The 14,456-nt window shown below is 35.9% G+C and overlaps 1 protein-coding gene across 2 annotated transcripts in view; it reads right to left on the minus strand.

Moving 5' to 3' along the window:
• Positions 1-12,721, minus strand: part of LOC100890426 (guanylate cyclase soluble subunit beta-2) — a 70,722-nt gene extending 58,001 nt beyond the window's left edge. The window contains exon 1 of one of the 2 annotated variants that reach the window (XM_030981563.1): positions 12,588-12,721. The gene's annotated coding sequence lies outside the window, so the exon portion shown is untranslated. The remainder of the gene's footprint in view (positions 1-12,587) is intronic. The other variant, XM_030981564.1, reaches the window with a different exon arrangement.
• Positions 12,722-14,456: the final 1,735 nt, after the last annotated feature.

A 14,456-nucleotide genomic window follows, 5' to 3' on the forward strand; every position in this document is an offset into this window, starting at 1 on the left:
TGGGCCCCCTCCCCTGGGAAAAATAATGTGTAACGTTAACTCTACCTTCTTTTTGGAGATGGGCCCCCTCCCCTGGCGTTCAAGGGGGTGGGGGTGTGCGATTGTTAACATTTTTCGAGGGGCCCCCAAAAAACAGTGCTCACCCCCCCCCCACAATGAGCGAATTATCGGCCGGCTGTTTCGCTGCTAAATATCGTCTCACAAATTGGGCGTCCTCCCGTGCCGCCGGCTGGATAAGGCCCCCCCCCCCCCCCCTCCCAGGCTAGATTGGGTTAAGTAGAAAACGGGCCGCCCATGTATTTTTGAAGAAAAAATGGGCCATTGTGCTCCCCCCCCCCCCCCCACCAGAGTGCCAAATTTGGTATTGATCATGCCTTACTATGATGATTTAAAAAAAAATTGGTTATGAACAAAGATTTGTTCCCCCCCCCCCCCCCCAAAAAAAAATGCCATTCATTTTTAACAGGATTCTTCATTTTCAGATGTATGAAGCTAGCCGACACTTACGCCTTTAAAACCAATGAATGCTGAACATAGCATATCAATAATGCAAAGACTAAGGATAAAATTGATTTAAAATTGATATGGATCACACTCTAAGTTAAAATCGATTTTAAGGCCAAAATCGATTTTATTTATTTAGTGAAACTGCTGCTAAAATCGAAATCAATTTTAGGCCCTTAAAATCGATCAAATCGATTTTAGATCGATTTTAGGGCTTTAGTGAAACACCCCCCTGGTCTGACAGTGCCATTTCGTGAGCGTAATCCAAACCCAATATAGGAGATTTTCTCGGCTGAGATCATCATTTCAACACTCTCTTTAACTTGTGGTACTGGTTGTGCGTATTATAACCAACACGAAAAAGCCGACAAAAAGCCATTAGTGGCATTGGCTGGAATAAAACGTAAAAGGCGCTCTCTCGTTTTCCAACAGCTGGTTCAAAATTACCGAATATTCGTGGGGCACCACAAATATTAGAAATGGTTATATTTATGGATATTTCAGCCGTCTCTTAACCGATTTTGATCATACAAAGATGATGTTGACATTTAAATTGTATTTTCTTTCAAATTTGACACTCAGTTTTTAATTATCTCACACACACACAAAATTCTGTAGCGCCCTCTGCATCAAAACTCAACTACCCTTTTAACTTCAGCAGCGCAGAAAGTCACTCTAGATTGTCACGTTTCAGGTGATAATATACATGTATTTTCAGTTGTATTGCCAAAATAGTATAGTCTACGTACCAATACCCAATCAATGCATTATTTGACGTGCACATGCATACATTAGTAGTGTTGAATTCAGATTTTGGCCCCGATATTAATCTTTAAAAGTTTAAGTATTTAATTTTGGTTGATAAAATACTCAGTGGTGCTTTATGCATTAAAGTGTTAACAATGGATTTTTGCATAAAGTTGCATAGTTACACATTATCATTGAGATATAATGTCCTGGGTGGCAAGAAAGATATTTAGATCAGCATCAAAAGTTATCGGAGAATCCTTCGCCTTTCAGTTGATTTGATGTTAGCTTTTTCATTTAAATAACCAAATAATGGATTTGCATATCAATGCCACTTTTCCCAATGGGATACTGGTGATTGTGTATTGATAAACAGCAGATTTAGCATAAATTTGCATAAGGAAGCCCCATTAAACTTGATAAAGAGCGATTTTGTTGCTTGGCAACATTCATGTTTTAATTCAGCACACAAAATACACTAAGGCTTTTAGGTGTGGCGCAAATGCGGCCCACAAAAATTAAAAAACGTAGCCTCTTTTTCTATATCATCCCATATAGGAGGAATTACGTCGCTCACCTCATTGGTTATAGTTTCTCAGTAGATCTTTGGAATTCACATTGTGTACACTGTTGCTATGTCAGAGAAATATTCGGCAACTTGAGAGTTAGTAAATCATTAGCTGCATATGAAAGGTGTGTGAATGTGAATTTCATGTGCATGCAAGTACGGCATACGTAGCCTTTTATCCCCAATTTTGTGTGTCATTCAAGCACCTCTTTGATTTATAGTTTCCGAGTAGATCTTTAGAATTCACATTGTTTACATTGTTGCCATGTCAGAGAAGTATTTGGCAACTTTAGAGTTAGTAAATCAAAAGTTGCATTATGAGGAGTATTTGAATGTGAAGTTCATGTGCCATTTTAAAGTAAGGCCTACGTATAAGCAATATTAGTCTATTGTAAAGTTCGTTTTCAGTAAATGCATTAATGTGCATAAATTTGCATACTTAACATTTGAAAAAAGTAACTACTGATGTGGAAAAAATGACAAATGCTTGTCATTTGTCTACTTATCACTAATTAACTTTTTTTTTATGACAAAGTGAAGTTGTTATGACAATTCAAAATAATCGTGCCCTCTTAGAATAAATTTGCCTATGATAGTATGATTGAGACCTGTTTATTTAAGATATTTGCTGCAACGATTGATTTATTAACAAGATGTATGGTTACTGTAATTAATGACTACTTTCAGCCATAGTTTAACCAGTTTTTTGAAAAAAAGAAAAATGTATACTTTTGATAACATCTGCTCTTATAAAAATAAAAACAAAATCTCATTAATTTTCATAAATTTGTATAAAATTACCTAAATGAGAACGACTTAATTCATTAAAGCAAAATATTCACCCAGTTAATCATCTACATGTATATTGATGGAAAATCACACAATTTTCAATACAAATTTGACTGGATACTGATTGGTAAATTTGTAAAAAATACAAAATATTAATTTGTTATACATTTTCATAATTCAGCCTCATTTTCGTGAGAACTGAGAACGTGCACATTTTACGCGCGGCAATATTTCTTTTTAAAATTCCCTTCTCTTGGTTTTGTATACGAACGATTACAAACTACTAAACTACTAACTTAAAGTAGCCTGAATTAATAAGCAATAAAATAATTGTAGGGGTGTCTCGTAATCACGTAGATACCGAGATTCAACAGAGGATAGAACCAAGAATGATGAAGAGCAAAACAAAAGTAGAAGAAACCTATCACCTTCTGTACCAGTTGCGAGAGCGATGTTGATTAAGGTTACCTAAGAGATGCGATGAGAAGTAAGTGATATTGTATTATTTCATACCCGTAGTCGTATTCCTCTACACAGGGGGAATGAAAAGATCTTTATTAAAGTCAAAACTACCAAGACCTCTTCGAAGGAAGTCACGCTTGGTAATTCCGTTTTATGATTCCCTGTGGGAAAACTTAGGTATATATTTCATGTGTAGGCCTATTTATCAGGAGAGGTATCTTTGTAGTTTCAGTTAAGACCTCCCTGGTCCGACGCGGTCAAATATAGAAATACTGCTGAAAATCAGCACGTGTTTTCAAGAATAAGACACTGTGGAGAAATAATATCGGTCACCCTGGTGAGGTAAGGATGACAACAGTTGATGTGGTGAGTGTCTTCAATTAAGGAAACAATACAAACAAATCCAAAAGCAAAAGCAGTAGTTTAACGTATTATTGATATGAAGTTACACATAATACAAATTCCCGACCCTACATGTCATACTAATCATGTATTATCCGTAAACTTTGTCGTAGTCGTAATTAATAATCGTCATCGCAATCATGTTAGTTTTTGCATGGACCTACAGTTGTTGTCAGTGTCGTGGTGTGGTCATAAACAAAAGTCGTAACTTTCGTCGCACTCCGGAGTGTCAAAATGCTATGACAAATTGTCCACATCCAATAGAGTACAGGGATATAAAAAGCTTATATCAGTCAATGAATTTGCAATTAATAATACGTGTTTTTCACAGAACTAGTCGCAACCCATGTAGGTAGAGTATGTCGTAAACACGTTAGCGCTCGTAACTTAATGTACTGTGTTGTTCATTTGCTAAATTGGTGATGATAAGATGAGCGTTTATAATCGTATTGTGTGTCGGCATTACTCAAGCAACATCATCCATAAGCAGTACAGATCATCAATCTGAGAATGATATGGAAATCAAATCTATGCCTTGTTTACTGACGTAGATGTCTAATTTATTTATAGATTCAGCGTAATTCAACGAAAAACAGAAAATCAGGGCAAAATCTGAAGAATGCCCAAATCGATAAAGTCTTGAATAATCGAAAGTCTGGAGAGGCTTGACCGACGAGATCGCGATTGTGACGAAGCCTTAATCAAATTGATCAGAATTCTCGCCACTGGCTCATCCAAACAATCAGACAGTGAGCTCTCACATCTTTTTTTTTTTTTTTTTTTTGCTCATTGTTGTTGTTGTTTTGTTTTCGGTTTTTGCTGTTGTTGATGCTGTGGTTGTTGTTTTCTTCAAGGAGTATTTGTTGTTTTATTTACCTATTTCCGAGTCCGTGCATCAAACGTGATCTCATCATCATTATACAGGTTTGTCAAACATATCTGTTTATGGTCATGGTCTCCACATTACCAGTTTTAAGAACCTCTGCTCTATACCACATTGTAAACAAAGAAGATTAATATCTAGACAGAGGACTTAAGCTTGAAGCAAATACTATTATGATATGTTTGATTTTAGTGAGTAATCAATTCTAAAAATGCTGTCATCTATCTGATTCAATCTATTTCTTACATAATTCTACTATGTTTGTGAAAGCACCGAGTTACTTGCATTATTTTACAGTTAGTCTGCCACAGCATTGAGTATAGTGCCATATCACAATAGACAATATTCCTATCTAAATCAAGGGCGTAAGAGACAGTGCCCTTTTCTATACGATGAGTTAAAGCCATTTATAAGATGATGACGTGGATCCTAATCAAATGATTGGTTGAAAGCGTACACGTGACCAGGCATTTATTTTGCCTAATGCGTAATTTGTATAATGACCATTCATTAGTAAAATCATTTATAAAAACATCATTTTATATAACAAATAAAACATAATCATATAAATAAAAATAATACACAACATTTTGTTCGGGCATTAGTAAAATTACCCACACTCGGTTCCTTCAAAACAGTGCAAACACCCTCGGCTACCGCGCCTCAGGCGTGTTAGACTGTTCCAAAGGTACCCTGTGTGGGTAATTCTTACTAATGCCCTCACTGCTGTGTATTATTTGTATAATAAGGTTGCAATAGTGATTACAGGCCATGCGAAAAAACATATCGTTTGCGTGCAAAAATACCTGAACTTCTGTGTATGATTTTAAAATTGATAACAGAAACTTTATTAGTTAGTCCTCGAGTTGGGAAGGGGTTGATTTGGGAGTTGTGTTTTGTTGATCCTACCAATAAGAAGCAATCATTGAGCGGGCTCCCACTGAGGGATCTTATTACATGAGATCAAGACACCTGTATTTGCTGCCTCCCTCCTGCAAACATAACACGGTTGTCACTGCAAAGACAGGTGTATTCAATGAACAGAGTATCGGGTTGGTTATGTATGCCCTTGACATAGACGGTTCAAAAGGGGGAGGGGGCAAGGCTCTGCCTCTCCCTTTTGAGAAAAAAAACGTACGAATAACTCATGTTAAAAAGAAAAAGTCCTACTACCTATACTTTACTGTTCCCCGATGACCGGATATTAAGTACTTTATCCCCACACAACAACAACAAAAAGTGACGCCGATCCCCCCTCCCTTGGACCCGCCCCTTCTTTATCAATGTACTAGAAACAAAATTTGCATGCTCAAGAGTTTCGAGAAAAACAGAAACGCAACATACGAAAAAGGAGACATTTCATTTATGCAAACTCAATTTGCTTTCATTCCAAAGATGCATTTGTAAATTGAGCGATATCGTCCATAAAAATAAACGTTCGAATGTTTCGTAAAACTTGATAAAGAAGCCCCTTCGACATACCAGGGTTATAAAACACCTCCCTGGACATACTTTGCCTTTCATAGATTCAGATGATAAAATGGCAATAATAGGATAAATGCTGATAGACTAGACGCTTTGATTTATATCCTCAATTAGCCGTATACAAATAAATTCACTGAGCACGTAATAGATACACGCAACTGTTAAAACTTACAGTTAAAATAAACCTAATTTGTTATTATTATCATGACTATTAACTCCTCTTTCACTATGTTCACGCGGTACATGAAGGCACTCAAGAAATCATAATTTATTACAACTTCTTCAGATTACATGAATGTCATAAATAGACGCCATAAAAGAGCCAATCCAACATCATAAATTCAAGTCTAACGAATTGTACCGTCCTGAAGAAACAGACCGTTTGGAGGCGATCACCGAATTCGGTCAAAATGTTTTTGAGAGGTTTAAAGTTACAAGCCCGGGGTTTGCGTGTTACGAAGGGATATACTTGACTTTGTATATTTGACACCTTCGACCTAAATATATTGAGTTAATACAGAACACGTGGGATTGATATAAGGTGCCATGATTATCGTTAATTCCGAATAGTCCACCTAAATACATTCGTGTATTTTCTTTGGAATATCTAAAAATATAATGTTATTTAGAGGAGAAATAGGCCGTGATGTTATGAAAGTCGGTACCTCTTTAAAAATGGCAAAGATGTTGATCTTTTTATTTTAAGCTCTGTCCTGCTGTTTCCATGCCATTTAGAAACCGTTTTGTAAAGGCACTAACATTTTGTATCGGGGCGTATACAAAGCGAGGAATATTCTTTAAAGCATTTTAGTTGCATTTTGATATCGAATTTGAACTCAATATTCATCAATGCTTAGGATGACGATGCTTAGGATGACGATATCATCAAACTCACAAATTTTCATAAGAGATTCAATATAATTATAAAATACAAAGGGTATAAATACGATCTCCATTGCTTGAATTCTTCTCTTTCTTTGTATGAAATCGATGGATTTAGTTGCAGATAACGCAGGCAGCTCCAATTCGGGAAATATCTCTTTAATTAGAATTTTAAGTTGTTTTTGTTATCAATGCAAACCTTTGTTGTGTAATGCTATCCAATTAAAAATTCTGGAAAGAGAGAACAATAAATGATAAATGATGAGAACAGAGCAGAATCAAATTTGAAGAAAATGCCAAATAATTATCTTATAGTTATCGGCGAATTTTGACCTTAACATTTTCCGGAGTCTCTCAATATATTTATCGATATCATTATATATAAGTGGTTTGTTCTCGCCATGTTTGACCTCTATAAATATTATTTGGCCCGGTATATCAGCATGATTTATCGTTTCATTTTCGAAATAAACACCAGTCTGTCCTTGTCAATAACTGAATAAAATGATAAAATGGTATTCTGGCACAAAGAGACATATTGCAAGTAAAGAAAATCTCGCTGTTTTTCATAATCATGTATTACTTCATGCAGCTCATGGTTGAATCGAAATGAGTTGCATTGTTCACGTTGCCATGACAATCGCTTAATACAGGTACGGGATGGGTAGAACATATATTATTTCTTATAAAGATTAAAATGATTTTTGTTTTCTTGTTGTTGTTGTTAGTATGTGTTATTTGCTTTTTCGTTTGTGGGTTTGTATAAAGTTAACAAAATATGTTATCATACATGCACAACCTGAGAGAGATTGATAAACAGACATTTTCGAAACAAATATCATTTATCATTATCTTATGGCTTCAAACAGCATACCAGCTATACATTTATTAAAATATGTTGGAAAGTTTAAATAATTGAAAATTCAATCATCACATCGTAGATAATATGTACATATTAAAGTCTAATGCCTCACATTACGCACAGTGGCGAAAATATAAAAATGAAAATAATGGCAGCCATGCTAAAACCGGGGTAATACTTGTGGAGCGCAAGGAGTGTCAAATCTGACAGACATGAGCGCTATACAAGAACCCACTATTCTTCTTCATATTATTATTACTAATAAAGGCGGGAAAAGTCTGGTTAATAATGATGAGAATGGATACCTAGCATCCTATTCAGAACACTAACACCTGACAGATTATCAATGTAGAACTCCGGACATTGACCGCGCGTCATCTACTCAACTTACATGTACATGTATATCACGCTGAAAGTCGCTGTTATTCAGGTATATTATATCGGTTAGAGAATATATGATACTCAGCATTTCAGTTGCTTGAATGAGTAGCATGGAAGTTACCGCATGTTGCCAAGAAACCAAGTTAGGTCGTTAGAGCAGGGTCTTAAAGGTACTATGTCCCATTTGCAGGCCAAAAAAATGAAAAGGTTAAATTCCAACGGCATTTGAAAGATAATACTAATTTAGAACTTCCCTAAAAAAAAGGGGGGCTTAAAAAATGTCTTTAAGTGGGAAAATAATGACTATTAGTTGTTGAATCGACTTAAGAGCTATAGAGCCAGTACGTAATAGTCTGATTTTCAGACCATTGTACGGAATGGTCGTACGTTTTATGCTGCGCAAAGAGTCAATCAGTTTAATTTGGGCCATAACAAGAAGTGGGTTACTGATGTAAACAAATGCTCATGTACCCTTTATAGCTCATTGTATGCATATTATGACCAAAGAAGAAAAAGGCCAGTCAGTCACTCTATAGTGTCTGACAGTGACGTCTAGCAAGTAAACGGGTTTCCTTGCATAATTTGAATATTAGGACACTGCTAACGTTTAAATTTCACAGATAGGACGTACATGACATATTCATAATTCCTGCAAAGTTCTACAGAATTTGAGGTTGGCTGCAAAAGGGACATAGTACCTTTACACTGTCCATCATTTTAGGTTTAACTCTCTGCACATGTAGCATACTTCATTACTATCAATTCAAGCTTTGCATTAAAATATAGCCATCCTTCATTTCATTGAATCCTATAAATTATTCTGTATGAATCCGTATATCGTCACATTTGATTGACGTATGCTCATTGAAAACAGTCATCATCTACAACTTAATAGATGAATTATAACGATTGGGGTCATGAAATTTTGAAAGAAAATATATAAGAATCCATTAATTTATATTTAAATATCTGTATTACAAAATATTTTTAAAAATATTTTTTGTTCAATTAAAAGAATTGTGTGTGTGTGTCTCTGTTATTACAATCTACGTTTATTTGTACCATTTACTTTGTGAAATCATTGCAAAATGTTAAAAATATGTGAAGTGTATGAACCATTAAACTGAAACTTAATACAGCAAGTTTCTCTTTTATACAAGTGAGCTACAGTCAAGCAGACATTACAAACAAAATGATTTCGTTATCTTTGATATGAATATATTAATATTGTCTATTGTTTAAATTCAGTTTATGACAGTTTTGATCGGCCAATTTAATATGCCAAGCAACTTAATGCAGAGTTATCATTTAATTGACGCAATCAATTAAAATCCAATGCAACTTAATGCAGAGTTATCATTTAATTGACGCAATCAATTAAAATCCAATGCATCTATATTGATTATCAATGTCTTTTATTTGCTGAAACCCAGAGAGACTGAAGTATTTCCGCATAGATTATATTCAGACCCTCAATCAAATTCAAGTAACTACATATCTCTACAGGCGGGTTCGTTGTGTCAATATAGACAACCTTTCTGCAAATGAACTGCGTAATGCCGAAGAGAGTTTATTTTTGGTGAGCGCAAGTTTTGTGATAACCGATACCTGGTGTATCCAGCAATTAATACCTGGTGGGGGGCGGACTGGCACCACAAACGTATTCGATCCTTTGCTGAACAACAACCCCAAAATAGAAACAAGATATGCTCCTTGCATATGGGCTTGTTTTGGCGAGGCCGCTTGCCGTATTTACATTCAAAGTTGCATGGATACCCTACCCCCTTCCCCACCCTCGTTTTTCTAATTTATTGGTTAATTGATTAAATTATGATATTCATTCATCCATTCATAAATGTTGTCAGTAATGAATTTATATTTAATTTATTTATTTGCTTATTTGCTCGTTTATCCATTCATTTATTCATCCATCAATTCGTGCATTCATTCATTCATTCATTCATTCATTCATTCATTCATTCATTCATTCATTTGTTTGTTTGTTTGTTGTTGTTTGTTCTTTCGTTGGTGGATGCGGGTTCCTTTCTTCGCCACTGCATTGAAATATAGTACAAGGGTGAGAGATGGGAAGACACACTCAGGCTAGAAAAATTAAATGCATCATTCACTCACACAATTGAATCAAGCGGGATATTTCTGGACTCTATTCAAATATTTGCGAAATGCAAGAGAAAGTTGGAGACAGACATGGATGCACATACAGTCGCAAGCTAACACAATTAGCCGTGAATGATTGCTCCTACGTCTAACTTAAGAAACTATATTCATGCCAAGACCTTCGTTTGGCTTCGTCATTGAGGCATCATTCGTAATTGTTCTTAGAGTGAAATCAAGAAACCAAGTTACATTCCTATATTGTTCTCTTTGCCATCAATTTGGAAACAAATATTTTACTCGTAACATAAGTACATACTGGTACAATACATAACCGTTTTTATTTGACGTATGGAAGTGGATATATTCCTTAATTTATCAAACTGTCTGTATGTGATCAATCTCTCAATTAATTGATTTCATTACTTTCGACTCGTTTGAAGAGCACTCAGAGCGTTTTTCAATTATCTTCCAAAGAATAATAATTATAATAAACTGCCTTTTATAAAATCCAGGCATCGATACCAAATAATTTGTATAAATCATTATCGCTGTGAAAGTATTCATTTCTATTTTCTGGAACAGATGATCAAAGTTCCATTTGACGATTCAAGCGTTAAATTAAATTAATTAATTGGCGATTATTGTTTTGTTTTTGAATGGGGGGGGGGGCATTCAAATATGTTCATTCTAAGTCCGGAGCAGCAATATTTTATGTTTTAGAGAGGCTAAAAAAGAAGAAAATTCTAGGGCCAAACAAAAGTATTTAACAAAATAGAATCTTTGCATTGGCGAATAATATTTGGAAGTCGGGGTAGGAGAAAACAGTGTTTCTTTCAACATCCAAGTCAAAAGTTGTGAAGAAAACATAAATTGGAGTGAAATACAAGAGAAAGTGAGAAACAAAATGACGACATCGTTTCTATAAAATATACACGTATATTAGACACGAAGATAGAGAGAGAGAGAGAGAGAGAGAGAGAGAGAGAGAGAGAGAGGGGGGGGGGAGAGAGAGAGAGAATGGGGGAGGGAGAGAGAAAGAGAAGGGACAGTGTTAGTATGTTTGATTTATATCAATCATGCATATGTGAGAGAATCATTTTCACATTGATGGAATATCTTAAGAGGCTTAAAGCACAATGATTAACTAATTATCTATAATTAACCAGTCTTTTCCTTGGCAACTATGTATTGCATTGAAGCCTTGTCGTGAACGATGCGAATAGAACTATAATCACGATAATCCCAATTGGAAAGCTCTCAACGCGCACCAACGGCGAACCACAATGGAAAAAATAGAGCTAATTAGGGCATCATCCAGACAAGGCATAACCAAGAACGCGTCTGATCATTACCGATATCAGAGAAAATACTCACTAGAGAGTGACGTAGAGGGGGCACTGGTACCGGTCTTAATTTTTTTACTAGGTCAGAGTCATTGATCAGGAGAGTTTGACAAACCTTGTTCTAGTTGTGCACAATATGGCGAATACTGCTTTTTGGGGCAAGCACTAAATACAAGAATATAATTATATTGGCGTTAATTAAAATTGCGCGCTCATCATGCTCTTAATTCCTTCGTACTTCCTATTTGTATATATACTGTCCTTCAGCCATCCTCTCCACACCCATTCGTCCCTTTTCTTTTGTATAATTGTGTCCGTCATCCCCTTTGTAACCAGTGATGGACGAACAATCAGAATATCCATTCAGCTATTTCGATGAAACAAGAGGAGAATTTGACAGCGGTAAATGAGTCATAAAACCCTTTAAATACCAGGGTTGTTATTAACGTTATCCATAGAATCAACAACATCAACGAGTACAGAGATAATATAGTATGCCATGTACACAAATATACAGGTTTCTCTAAGAACTTAGATAAAACCCTTTACTACAATATATATTTTGAAGGAGAATTTATCTACTTTTTTTTTTAATCTGAGAAATGTCTAAGAATATAATCTGTCAGATAATTTTGTTAAACGTCAAATATCTTAACCAAAGATTGCGTTTTTTCTTCTTCATGTGAAAAATATATGTGAAAAAACATATCATATTTGAATAACAAATATTATCAATGTCTTTGACTCATGTCTCGTGAGCTTTAAGCACAAGGTACAAGTAATAACGATAATAATAACATTTAATTTGTATATAGCGCTTAATAGAAATAGCCCAAACGATCAAAAGACAATTATATAATGGAATAAAAGCTTTAATGATAAGTGCCTCGTCACCTCACCCCCTAAAAACACAACAACAACAATACACACCAAATCATCTGATTTGAATTTTCCCCCCCCCCCCCCACCCCTTACGATACTCTAGTGTTTTATTCTTAATATCGAGTCATTAACACAAAGGATTATACATTGATGAATTAGAAATAATATACATCCTACAGTTCTCTCTCTCTCTTTCTCTCTCTCTCTCTCTCTCTCTCTCTCTTTCTTTTTTTTTCTCTCTTTCTCTGGTCGGTAATTCAAAATAATGGAAATACTTACCGTATACCGAACTGAATCCCTTATAGAATCACTCGAGTAACCAAAAGGAATCTCTGCAATCATCCAAAACAAGAAAACACACTTAACCTATCGCACACAGCACAATGAAGTCATCTTATATTCACATAGTACATGCATATCGACACACGAACCTCTTCAGATCAACTGAATAACCATGCCAGGAGGTTTCAACAAACAATTTACCCATAATGCACCTTGATTGGTTCTGAACGAGCCTGACTACAATAAAAGACGGTCTGAAATTACCCTTAATAGACTGAAGGTATCATAAAACGCGACGAGAAGGAGAGGGGGAATCATTGTGCAATTAAAGTTGATAAGTACTTTTATCATGTCATATGGTGGTCAACAGAAAAGCGATTTTTGTTCGTCCGTCTCCCTCTCTCTCTTTCGTTCGCTCTGTCTTCCCTTTCTCTCTCTCTTTCTCTCTCTCTCTCTCTCTCTCTCTCTCTTCTCTATTTTTATTTAAAACGAATATGTACATGTCACTCTTCTCAGTAACAATAATTTAAACTAGTAATTAATTTAAATTTTGTATGACATTGTAAAATCTTGTTATAACAGGTAATGATATAATTTGTATTATGTAATCAAATTCTTTGAAGTCATTAGACTTTCGTGTTATACACGCATATTTTTCGAATGACCAAATTCTCGCTACCCCAAATAGCGATTCTGCCGAGATCCGGGGAAAATCCTGAAAACGCGCGTTGCATTATGGGATAGCTTTTCGACATTACAGCTTCCTGTGCAGGCGCTATATTACTAGGCGCGATAGCGCAAACGTAAAACGCCGTCGCCACACAACGTGTATGCACCGAATATGTCGTCTGCTCGGTCTTGTTTTTTTCTCGCAAATATTTCAACGTTTATTTGAACATTTCATTCGTTGTTTTTTGCGTCTTTTGACATCAGTGACGATGGTTTTCTTTTGTGAGGCTGCACAGTGCTGGGCTCATGATTCCAAGCGTAAGAACCCTGAAAAATGGGGGTGGATGAAGGCCGTGACCTGGGTGAAATTTCCCACCGAAGCTGGAACACGAGCGACATGGCTGCGCTTGATTCGCCGCAAGGACAAAGTGAATTTGACCAAAAAATCGCGGCTTTGTTCGAGACATTTCGATAAGGAGCAGATTGATCCAGATGGTTATGCCAAAGGCTATCCCAAATACTTTTTCTGGAATAATTTTGGTCTCATTGGAGAAGACAGGCGCTAGCGCCAGCGGGATGGGACTCTATACCGGAAGTTGTAGTGACGACCCGAGAGAGTGAAAATTACCTCGTCTCGCGAATTTCGAGATTTTCGTACCTATTTAGGGTAGCGAGAATTGTTAAGGGTACCTGCATTTTTGTGTAGACGCCTTTAATACACATTTCGTAATACTGAAAATGTTTTGTATAAATGAGTTGGAATCTTAGAATCTGCTGAAAAAATATATCAATTTGCTATATTTATTTTGTTTTTGTTCCTTAAGATGTGTTTCATATATAGGCCTACCATTACTTCTAAAACCGGGTCTAGTGAATTTGCCATGGGACCCATAATCCTATTTTACAGGAGAAAATGATTACACCTATCTTCATTTTATTGAAATTATAGCACACCAAAAAATGTTTGATATCCAAAGCATTTCAATCAAATTAATTAGGATGAGTTTGTGTATCCTTTCCGCCAATCCCCACCCTCTGCCCTTCTATTCATACCCCTCTGCGGATCTTCAAATGGTGACACTAACCAGACATTTGGGATTCACTGTCACACCTCCAGGCCCAATCAATCGGAGCTAAAGCCTCATGAATAAAGTGTTCTTCTCTGGGAGTCAAGATGATCATATTGGAGCCTAGATT

The sequence above is a fragment of the Strongylocentrotus purpuratus genome, unplaced genomic scaffold (assembly GCF_000002235.5).
Source record: "Strongylocentrotus purpuratus isolate Spur 01 unplaced genomic scaffold, Spur_5.0 spur5_scaffold_12, whole genome shotgun sequence".
NCBI lineage: Eukaryota > Metazoa > Echinodermata > Echinoidea > Camarodonta > Strongylocentrotidae > Strongylocentrotus > Strongylocentrotus purpuratus.